Consider the following 12,537-nt stretch of genomic DNA (forward strand, 5'->3'; position numbering starts at 1 on the left):
CAGGCCAGCACTAGCTGGCTAGCACGGTAACTCTACAACACAGCACTCAAACGTTTTTAACACTTTTTCTTCACAACCTGTTGATAAGATTAGTTCATTTCTTCAATATAATTAAACTAATATTCTGACCATATCTTACAAATAGCTCCTTTAAGTACTTTAAGCTGACTACACTTCTATAGTTCATGTGGGATTTTGAATGCAGGACTTGAAGTTGTAATACAGTATTTTGTCGTAGTGGCATAGATACTTCAGATAAGTCATTTGGTCCCCTGCTTTCAGTCTAACTCTCCCTCTTAAGCCTCTCAGCCTTTAAACCCCTCACAGACGTGTGATCAGACGATGTAATGAGCTCATCTCCAGATTACATGCTGGGTAAATGCCTCGGATGGACCCCAAAACTAACAAGAGACCTCTAAACCTTCGCCCAGTCTGAGGGCCCCTGATGATATGCCAGGGTCGGGCCCCGGGAGACGACATCTGTAGTGGCCAGTGTCGCTGTTCAGCGGCTCTGACAAATCAGGACAGGTGTAGACATTTCTCTGTCTTTGTCCCACCCCCCGCCGCCCCGCCCCGACACCATTCTGAAACCAGATCTGGGAAGTCGAGTCATGCACCACCATTCTTCATAACTTAATTCTACGCTTGCTTGAAGCCCTGTTGCCTGGCAACCAAATGTTTTGCCACTGTGCTTTTATTTTGGCCTTTTTCTGTCAGTTCCACACCCCCACACTCCACACAAACTTATTCATACACACTCAAGTATCCCAGGAATTGCATCACTGAAATGCATTCAAGATCCCATGGATCATCACGAGGCCCATAATGCCTCCCATTTTCTCCTTTTTTTTGCTTCCCTCCATCTGCACAGGAGATTATCTTGAACTCCATTCACTTTCAGTCCTCTGCTTCTTTCTTCATCTTCCTTTTTTCTTCCATTTTCCTCGCTCTCAGGCTACACCTCAAGCCATTGATCACCAGGCGGGCCAGACCAGCCTCACTTGTTGATCGACAGCTCTGAGAGCTGTGGCTAACCGGCGGGAGTAATGGATCGGTGCCGCTCGGTAATAAACACAAAAGCTGTGCGATAAAAGAGCAATTCCTCAATCTGCATCTCAGCAAGTCTGAGATGAGTTAAGAGGAGACATGATGAGATGAGCTCACTGAAAAAGCCTCCAAGCTTATAAATAGTCTTAGCTGCCTCTCAGACAGTGCTTCAAACGCAGCGGGTCGAGCTAATGATAAAGACAAATATCTGTGCTAGACCGAGGCATTACTGATCCGCCTCGGGAGAAGCCACGATGGGAGGGCTTGTTGATAGCTCGCTTTGCCTTCTCCGACAAAATCAAAAGAGCCAAGAGAAGTTAAAATTTCAATTTCAAAGAGCAAACCACAAGCTGTCTTCCACTAGTGACAACAGCTTCTGTTTACTCGGCGGCAATCACGGGTGGAGACTGAGTATGAAATGATTTAATTTTGCCACCTTTGTTCCATTTTCCCCAGTTGCCCCATTCAAACTGCAGTAGGTGCTCTAATATCATTTGAAAGTGTAATTCATTTGTCTCTCTTAAAGACTGTTGTCTTTTTCTCTTGTACTTGCATAAAGTTACCCAATAATTATTTTACTGATATGTATCAACTCAGTAATTAAACTGTATTTGGCTAGCTGTAATCGAAAGCGTTACCCTTGTTTTCACTGGTGGCAGTCTTGTGCCTGCTCCGCCCTTCAGACGTTGAAGAAAAGGGGTCTGTGCCTGGATGCGGGGGTATCGGACAGAGTGACGGAGGGATGTTGTTGTGGAGGGAGGGTGAGGTCAGAGGGAAACGGATCCATCCATTAGGGGGTATAATGAGAGGGAGCAGCTGCCTGCCGCTGGTCAGACAGCACACAGATGTGAGGGAGCCTCAGGGCCCGACAGAGCTGAAGGGGATAGTTGGAGTCCCAGTGCCATGACCTCATTCTCAGACTCGGGGCTCCCACTAACACCAGCACCTCTCCCGGTGCGACGCCAAGCCCTCCACCGGCTGAAGACGAAGATCATCCATGCCTTCAGCTCACCTGTGCACAGAATATTCTGGGCTGATCTGCCTCTATTTTGCTTTGCTAAACTCTGGCTGACCTGAGTGGGCACAGTGTGCCAAAGACTGATCTCAGCATCACCTCCGCTGCCCAGCACCCGCTGCTGAGTCAAATATTCTCATGGATGGTTGAATTTTCTAAGCTTCGGTAGTGTTCAATGAGGTGTAGAGTACATTAAATCCTCTGTATATTTTTCTTCCATGTGAAGAGGTCAACAGAAGTGCCAGTTGGTGTCATGGTGCCATTTTCACTTCTGGACATTTTGTCCTGAAAATTGCAAAATCTGCTGCAAGAAGTCAAACCTCAAATCAGAACAATTTCTATTTCTTTTTAAGTCAAATCTATATTATACATCGTCTCTATTTTAATATTTCAGTGCTGTATCAACTTTAACTCCACCTTTATCTCTGCTTGCGCACTGATTCTATTGATACAGTTGCAAAACGATGACTTCTTCGAGCAGCTTTTTGCATGGAAATTAGTTCAGTCATTGTGTCTTTATCAGAAACACAGTTGTGATGAGCGTTGGAGCCAGACTGAGGTGTGGGAATAGCAGTGTGCATCCTCTTCTCTCTCAATGACTGTAATGTGCAGGAACCAGGAGATCTGCTCTGTGGTCATGAAACAATCAAACAAAAAGAGAGAAAGCAAGAGTTAGCAACGGATGTCTACAGTGAAAGGGGAAAGAGGATAACTCATTGCAGTCTTTATTTGAACCCCTAAAAGGAATAATTCAAAGTGCATAAATATACAATCTCTTGCCTAATTATCTAGCCATAGAGATGCTGCTGGGTGATGTTTTTACCTGTGGACAGAGGTAGTTGTTACTCCTGGCTGAAGCTAACCGTCTACAAGCTGTAGCTGTGTATTTAATGCACCAGTGTCAGAGTGGAAGCAATCCTCTAGTCTAACTCTGAGCAAGAAAGTAAATAAGCATGTTTCCCCTAAATTGTCAGACTATTCCTTAAACAAACAGCAGCCTGCTGGTGGTTTAGTCATTACACACTCAGGCTGTGACGCCAAAGCCAAAATAACCATGCGGCTAACTACCAGTTCTTGTGGACATTCAAAAGTTTATAAAGGTACCAAATAAGTCGGGGATTCAGGGGGAACTGTGCATAAACTATTTAGTTATTATTTCCAGTGGAATGGTGCAGCCATACAAAAACAAAGAGTTTAGGGTCAGTGTTAACATCATTTGGCATCAATTAAGATTCAGAACAAGCTGGTATTTATGAGAAACAAAATGAGAAGACAGGATATTAAACTTTTATATTATTACCAATAGGCAATGTTTATACTCCATACCCACTGTCTGTTCCCTTGAAGCAGAGTGTGAGGGGTTGTTTTTAGTTGAATATGTTACTCACTTACTGATCTATGGCCCTAACTGTGGCTCTAAAACCAAATGAACATAAAGAGTCAGATCACTGATCACCAGTCAGCGAAACAAACTGGGTGCTTTCAATGCAAAGACTTCTGTCCTCACATGCAAATGTTCCTACAAAAGCCAAAGTGTTTTTACCCCTATACTGCAGCAGCACTGACAAGGTGCTATGGAGACTATGGTTAAAGAAAGAACACCTTGATGATGCTTACACAAACATCCATTATACAGTTACATACACACACACACACACACACACACCAAGACATAAAAGAATTGTAGATGATGACATACATACGTGCACGTACATGTACAGTTCTGCAAAACATACTGATTTATACCCTTCAGATCCCTCACTGTTGCAAGTGCTGTACGCTCAGGTGAAGAAACTATTGTGCCACATGCACACACACACACACACACACACACACACACACACACACACACACACACACACTGAAGTCGGAGCAGTGATTCTTGGAGGTGTTGACACACGCAGTCATTTCAGATGACTGTGTGGCTGACAGTCGGTGGTGAGTTGAGTGTTGTTCCCTCTGTTGTTACAGGCCCCTGCAGTCTCTCTCTCTCTCTCTATCTATCTCTCTCTCTCTCCCTCTCTGTCTAGCTCTCTCTTTCTCTCTCAGACGATGACATCCAGCTTAGTCACTCAAGTGCTCCTGCTTTGTAATGCATGTTCCCTTTTAGCAGCTGCGCTCTCAAAACAGAACTGGAAGCTTTTCTTGGAGGAGTTGGACACTGTTTTAGTGTTTCCTTCATTTCCCTCTGGCTTATATTTTATTTCAACAAACCAGCGTAAGAGTGTAAAATGGCAACTAGATCAAAATGGCAACAAAACAAAAAAAAAAGACTTTTGATTGACAGCTCATTTGAGCAGTTATGATACTAAATGCTCATCCTAGAGCCTGCAACAGCAAATGAGTGATTGTGTCAAAAAGTAACTCTCTATTCTTTCTCCCCTCTCCTGAGTCTCTTACACATCAGCCTCTAGATGACTGATGCATCATGCAGCTTATGAGGTTATAACTCCAGCACTATATAGTTTATATCAGTGTTCAAATGCCTAACATTATACATTATAATTACAAAAAAATGGCTTTTTTTGCCATGCTCCTGGATATTTCCTTATAGTGTTAGGTGTTCATTTTCAGTCATTGTTATCTAATTTGACCTTGGACCATGTAAGACTGTACGCTGTAGATTTACACATCATGGGGCAGTTACGGGTTGTCTGTCAGCCTATTTTTGCATTAGAATAACTTAAGTTATCATTGTCTGTACTCCAAATGTTTCGACAACAGCTTCGAATTTGCTTTGTGCTAGACTGGGAGAGGCATTTTAGGGTAATTTTGCATACATTTCCAGGAAAGGCAATAGGCTAGGGGGATTACACCAAGTTTGGGTTTGCAGCTTGCTCACAGTGGATGTGACAGCATATGATCCACTGGCTTTTATGTCATGAAAAATACTCAGGTATGTTGTTACTGCAAGTGTTGGATATATAGTTGCGTGGCAACGTTACCATTCAGAGCAGCACAAGCAAGAAACACAATCTGAGCTAAAAGAAACCCAGAGAGCACTGTTTGGGTCATTGAATACCTCTGTGTTTACCCTGAGCCTAGTGTGGGATTGACGCTTCGATCCCCTCCTCCTCCTGGGAGTTTTTCCACCGTGACATGTGTGATGGGGAAACTTAAGCCTCAGCAGATCTCCCAAACAGGAATTTTCACTTCTCCTCTTTTTAATCCCATAACCCTCACTGCCTTAAAACCGCTGTGTGCATGTGTGTGTGACAGGTCTAAATCTTCTCCAAACAGCGAATCAGTACAGCCTACTGCTCAGTATAAGCACCCAACAATGAAGAGCAGGCAGGCGGCCAATCAGCACGGGGCTGAGCAATGATGGGACATGCTGCTTTATGACCTTTCAGGTGAGTCACACAAAGACGGCTACTGAATAGAAGTGGAAAGCACCTCCGCCGCTGCTCTTGGCTTGCATGTCGGAATGGCAAACGCAGAATAAACACGCCGCCGATGCCGCATTTTAATGTGACAACTTTATCATCCTCTCCCTGTGAAGAGCCCGCACACAGGGGTCATTCATCTGGGCTCATCTGAGTCAGTCTATACCAACAGAGTGGGCATGTTCAAGTAATACACTGCAAAAAATGTCAATTTTTAGTTTGGTGGCAACTTGTTATTTTGTTTTTTTCATGGAAAGAGGCTAAGTACACCAGGTAAATGAAACACAACTGCATTCTAAGTGGAAGCGAATAAAATGGTCTCTTTCCCTTATTTATCTAAAAACAACCCAAAGTCTCAACCAGTGAATGTACTTATTTTTTTTAGTATACAGGTCACACAGGTTGGTACGTACTCTTTCTTTTCCACGCAGGTTTATTTGTAGAGTGCAGTCAGTAGTAATGCTGCCCCGTAAACGAATCTAAAAGAGTTGTGTTTGCTGCAGGCGGCCATTTATCTCAGGGTCAGAGACCTTGAAAATTCAACTGTGATTTGGCAGCGACGCGAGCAAATCCAGCCCTCAAATCTGCCCAGACTGGCAGGAGCTTACACACTAGCTCAGGTATAAAAGCACACATCACAAACACCACAGAGTAAGCCGCAGGCAAGCTCGGCTCAGCTGTCCCTCCAGAACAACATTAATGGGCACACATTCAGTAATGTCATGCGGGTGCATCAGGTTCAATCAAGGTGTTGTATCTAGAGAAAGCTGAAGGCGGGGAGAAAAAGAGCAAAAAATCAAGCAGCTTCTCCATACACACATTTTAACTGGCATTCTGTCAACTGCCTTCCCCCGTCTCCAATATAATTCTGAATCGCTGACCTACCCAAACCTAATAGAGGGGTTACCGTCTTTCTAGCAATGTGCCAAATCACTACACTGGACTTGAAAAACATGTTACCCACCTGTTGCAGGAAGTGGAAATTACACAGCAGGGTGAGAAAACAACTAATTTGTTGTTTCATGAGAATGAGTGCAGACAAGAGACCGCCTCTGCTTACTGTCATCTAGTGAGTATGTGTAGTTTTCTTTTAACATTATCATTGTCAGATTCACGGTGATGAAATGTCACAATGCTCATGAGTCCATTATGCAGAGATGTGGGGTTGACTTGATCTGACTTGCCCAAGAAAAAAAATATTTGAGACTTGCATGAGACTTGGACCAAATGACTTTCACATGTCTGCCAATACATTTGCTGCATGCAAAACATAATTTGTCGGGGGGGGGGGGGGGTTCATCATTTCTTTACTTGTGAACATAAACTCCTGAACCACTCATATTGATCTATTGACGTATGTGTTCTTAGAGAGAAACTCATACGCATCTAAGTTGTTTTGAGGATTACTACTGCTTTTTTGGAAAATTGACAAAATCTTAAAAACTGCCTCAAAAGATGTCACTTGGGTTGCATTGTGGGTATTGTAGGCTTTAGTTTGGAAGATTGTACAAGAAGATATCTATGGTTGTGCTGCATTGATTTTGAAACAGTTTTATTCTGCCAATTGTGAGTCCACCAAGGGTGAGCAAGAGGTCCAACAAGAGTGAAAATATATATTCTGTTTTCCCTATCAGTGAGATGGATATTATGTTTTTGGGGGGGGTTTGGCATGGTTCGGGGGCTCAGTATCTTGCCCAAGGACACTTTGGCATGCAGACCAGGGGAATCGAACCAGCTTCTGATATGAAGATGCTGGCTGTACCCCTGAGCTGCCCCATATCAACTTTTATGACATTTGCTGTAGTTTTCACATTGTTACCTCCTTTGCAAAATCATTTAGGATGTCTTGTAAACTAATTGCCCAATCTCACGTACACTTGGAATTCATCAGGTTGAAACAATCGATTTGCGACATGTTGTATGTGTTAAGAGGGTTTGTTATACCCAACTAAACACACACTAACATCTGCTAAAAAGTTACATGATCCTCAACACAGCTGTACAGGTCTTTCATAGATAATATAAAAATACAACCTTCCTCATTTTGGAATGTCAGTTTCCCATTAAAACTACAGTACCCATGAACCTCAGTGGCAGACATAGAGCTGTGCCAACATAAGCACACACACACACACACACACACACACACACACACACACACACAAAAACACATATGACACAGAGCAGCACAAACCTTTTCACCCAGATCTTTCTGAGTAAGTAAAGTCTTCCCGCTTCTGATCAATGAACCAATTAAAATGTTGAGAAAGGATTAAGAGGCTTTCAGCTCAGAAACAACATCTCCCACACTGCTGCCACAGCGCCCGTTGTAGTGGAATGCCAACCTGCCATTACCCAGAGATTACCTGTAATCTCTTATTACTTAAAACAGGGTGGAGAGGCTTTCATGCAAGGCATCTTCAAAAATCATATCGTGCTGTCAGCCGGGCTTAAGACTTAGTTTATACACAGACTCACATTTGTAGGGAAACATGCCTGCATTTGTACGCCGGACCACTTAGCAGACAGAGGCTGTAACAACCGCACAGACATGGCTTGCAGCTCAGACTTTAGTGTCAACAGAACTCAAAATGAACTCCTGTTGTCTTTGGGGATAACAGCAGTCTCTCGCGGAGGGATCAGTTCATAAAGACCGTATGATCATCAAAGTGTCAAACCGTATTTATGCAAACACTGCAAGCTGCATGTAGAAGTTTACAGCGCAAATCCATGCACATTTATGAGTGGGAGCGTACTGCCAACTGTGCCACAAAAACAGAGGCAGGGAACATGTAAAGGCAGAACAGTGGTGAACATGAAAATATTGGTTTGTGGAGCTCTCTCTCTCTCTCTCTCTCTCTCTCTCTCTCTCTCTCTCTCCCCCTCTCTCCTGGATAATTGCTGTTTTGTCTTGCCTGCATGTGCTGTTATTTATTTGCACAGGAACTGAGACAGTTTCCCTCGGGGCGAGAGATGTTTTTTTCGGCTCGCAGTCTTCCTGGCAGAGGAGAAACACCGGTCGTATTTCCAGCCCGTTTGACAGAAAAAACATACATTTTTTTAAAAGTCAAATCTTACATGTCACCAAAATATTAAAAGCTGCAACATAACTTGTAGCTGAGGAGGAAGCATTCAGGCTCCCTGCCCTGAAATGTCAATGGCTACTATTTGACTTGAAACCTGGAATTGTGAATGCAAACACAAAGCGGTGCCTGCAGACATCAGCCACGGCAGCAGCATGAGCTTGACGTGCCTCATGTGGTCAGAGGGGTCACGTCTAACTTGCCCCCCCGACTTGATCCCCATTAGGTTAGAGGACATGAAGAGGCAGAGAGACATGAGTGAGAGCAGGGCAGGATAAAGAAAGAGGAGGAGTTGCTGGAAACCGGTGTGTCATAAATTAGAGCAACACAACAGGCATTTTGAATAGATGTTGATATGACAACCTAAACCTGTGGTGCAACAAAAGGAAAGCCGAGATGATGTCTGCGGCCTTTTATAGCTGCCACCTAGATTGTTGTGTAACCCGATACCTTTTATGACAGCAGGAAAAGTCACTTTCCGAACATACCACACTACTGTACGTGCTCGCTGAGAAATGAGCGCCATTACCTTTTGTCTCTGCGGCCCAGATGTCAACTCCAGCTCCAGAGGAGGGAGTGTACCATTGGGTCGTGTCTATAAGGCAGTGGGTGTCGCTGACATGCAGCGCAGGAGTACGTGACACGCATTTCCCCCGACGAATGGCAAAGGGGGAGTGAGGATGAACAGGAGCGCAGATGAAAGGGGTCGCTGCATCTCGACCATTTCCACATCCTCCCATCAGTCCCTGAATAATCCAGCTGTGAATGAAACATACCACTGTGACACAGTGTGCAAGTGAGCTTGGAGTATGTCTGCGAGAGCAGCCTATATCTAAAGGAAGCATCTGTATGATATTTTAGAAATATGTAGCATGTGTCTGTACATGCATGTGAGCATATAGGACTGCTTTTTTGTAAACTTCTAACTATGTGTATGTCTGCTGGTGTAGGTGTGTTTGTGTATGTCAAAGAGAAATGCCCCAGGTTCATTTTAGTCTTTAGTGGGCCCCTAAAATTGTTGTGCAGCTGGATGGATTGATGAGTAACACAATAATAATGATTCATGGATGAGATGTATATAATCATATCCTAATTTATTATATTTATCTATTTATTATTATTTTTATGGGATCGTGTGATCACCTCTTAACTGACATTTTGGCGTCGTCTCTCTTGTAAAAGAGTTCATGTAACTGAATAGACTTCCTGCTTCAATACAGGCTTTGCTGTTCACTGTTACTAATGTTGGTAGTATTTTTTGAAACTTAAGGTCACATTTCGTCCAGTGTCTGCAGACATTCTGTATGGGGAGAAAATTTCACCTCCCTACAACTAATGAAATAACTATTTTCAGTGACACGCTGTCTGAGACATTTAGAGTAACTTCTGTTGGTTTCAGCTGCTTGTTGGATAAAGGTTTATGTCTCTATGTGCTCAGCGGACAGACTGGGACAGGATGTTAGCCTCAACCAAAGGTTGAAAAATGCAGCTCTTGCTATCTCCAGAGTTGGCATGAAGCTACAGTGCATGCTGTGCCTCTTTAGCATGTGAATGTTAACCACTGACACACATCAAATCAGGAATTCCCTGTAATCTGGATTGTTTTGTGCACACTAACATTCAGCTAGCTTTTGATTTCTGGCTGGCTAGAAAAACACAATATCTTATTTTCTTCTGTTTTTTGTAGATTAAGAATACAGAATTCAGAATATATAATGGAGGGGTTTGACATACTGTGAGATATTAAAGACATCTGACTGAGCTGAAAAAAAAGTAATGTTTTTCAGATAATTTATGCAAAACAATGACAACAAATACAGTTTGATGCATCAAGAGGCAGTTCTGGATCATGTTGGCTGTTGTCCTCACTGTTTAACAGCAACCATTACTGATAAAATTTAAAAAAAAAACTTTTTTTTAAAAAAAAAACTGTGTAACGTGACATAAATGTCAAAGGACGAGGTAATGATTAAGAGTTTTATTCACGTTGCATTTAGTCACGTTCACTGACTTTCCGCCATCACTTCCTGACATATCACCTGATATATTTAAACCATCTGGCGACTACAGGAAACACACCAATACCTTGAGTAAAATCAATATTTTAATGCAGAAATGTTTCATGTCTTTAAATACTTACTGATAAAATGCAACATGTAGCACATTTTAGTTGAATTATTGTACATTAAAGAATGCACTGGGCAATGCACTAAGAAACCTGGTCTATGTTAAAATATCAACATTTCAAAGGTTGCACCTCACATGATTACCAAACAATGCATAAATCACACAAGGTTAAGGTTGGGTAATAATCATTAATATTGAACCACACAACTGGGCTTGTTTAGGTTTCCTGCATGATTTATCATAATAACAGCTGCTTTAGTTAATGGTTTCAATTGAATAATCAGTTATATGATTTTGCCACACCTCTGTTGACACTTAAGTCTCAGTGGAGCAATTTTTCAATCGGGTGATTCATTTAATGAAAAGAAAAATGAGTACCTCCTGTGAAGAACTCCCCTGAATTTGTAAATCGTATTAAAAAAGTCCATGCTTTATTTCACAATTAATCTGAACTTAATGAACGTCTCACTGTGAGCATTTGTTATCCAGTGACGGGGGGAGGAAGGGAGAACGGGAGAGGTTCCACTGTAAATATGGATCGTGGATCTTATTTTTCATGATGTTGGTTCAGTTAGCGTCGGGAGTTTGAGAGAGACCACCTGGGCCAGAGGTTTGTAATCAGAGAGCAGGTTTTCAGCTCTCACAAAGGCCGTGCCAAGATATCAAAGTGGTAATAATTCATGTGTAAAAAGTGACGTGAGAACTTCAACGTGACCTCGGGGCTCCAAGTGGAGAGGTTGCGTATTCCTGAGAGAAAGAGAGAGAGAAAGATGCTTCATGTGCGAATACTCCAAATATCCTTACAAGAAAGTAAAAAGTCTTTATTTGCCCAAATTCTCTTCTTTTTGCTACTACATAAATTATATTAGAAATTAAAGCACTGGGTCCTGAACAAGCTGTGCATGCTCTCGAGTCAGCCCAGATCTCAGGTGTTAAAAGAAGAACCATATCTTAGGGGTGTTTAATGTCTGCAGGTTATTTCCATCACACCTAAGACTGTGGTATAGAAAACATGTGTCCTTTTTCTCCTCAGCCATGTAGTGAGAATGATAGTTCATCAAGCAGACAAGTGAAAACACAGAGAAGTGTGTGTTTCTTCACAACGCCTCAAGCTTTTGGTTTGACCTTCTCCCCTCTCCATCTCGCTCTCACCTTCTCCCTCTCTCTCCTCTGCCCTGGGGCACCGATGGGTGGGCCTGTAGGAGAAGCGAGCGAAGCGAGGGGGCCCCTGGCATCACCCGTTCCTTGGCTTGAAAAAAGAAACAAAAAAACTCGGAGGATGATGAGTTGCCTTGACGTTGTGAGACAGTGCTCCGGCGGGGAGAAATGAGGTAAATATCAATGGCGGTGGTCTCACATAGCCCATTAGTCAATGTCTGCGAGCTGGCTGTCCGAGCATCAGCACAGAGCAGCCCCGGGGTTTGCACCACTACCACTGTCCTCCTGGAGAACTGCACCCAGGCAAAAATAAAGCAACCTGAGCCGGGCATAAATCATTAGGAACATTTGTTACCTCGGGTAATTGTGCTTCATTCATCTTCAGGGCTTTTTCCATTTGTCAACTCCCAGAGGCTGCTGGGTGTCAGCTGTGCAGGTCCATGCTGTTGGTTAGCCTCACTGTGCCTAAGCAGAACTACAGCAGAGGAAGCCTGCGGGAAATAGTGATACACAATATGGCTGAGCGATTATATATAGGCCACTATGCAGATCAGACATCTGTGGTGCAATTTATGGTCTGTTGGTGCATCTGTGACAGTGAAAACTCAGGATTATCCCACACATAGGCTAGACAACACAGCACAACTTTCTCACTCTTAAAATAACTACTCATTGAGTATATGAAACATAAATAACATAAACATGTATTAGTCCTACCCTG

General features: G+C 43.0%; 1 long non-coding RNA gene across 1 annotated transcript; it reads left to right on the forward strand.

Annotated features, from left to right (window-relative positions):
- Positions 1–708: 708 nt before the first annotated feature.
- Positions 709–8,613, forward strand: LOC119019649. Its single transcript, XR_005075117.1, has 5 exons — positions 709–1,064; positions 5,282–5,415; positions 5,952–6,068; positions 6,422–6,517; positions 8,392–8,613. It is a non-coding gene; the product is annotated as an uncharacterized LOC119019649 (long non-coding RNA).
- Positions 8,614–12,537: the final 3,924 nt, after the last annotated feature.

Source organism: Acanthopagrus latus, chromosome 5 (assembly GCF_904848185.1).
Source record: "Acanthopagrus latus isolate v.2019 chromosome 5, fAcaLat1.1, whole genome shotgun sequence".
Taxonomy (NCBI): Eukaryota; Metazoa; Chordata; class Actinopteri; order Spariformes; family Sparidae; genus Acanthopagrus; species Acanthopagrus latus.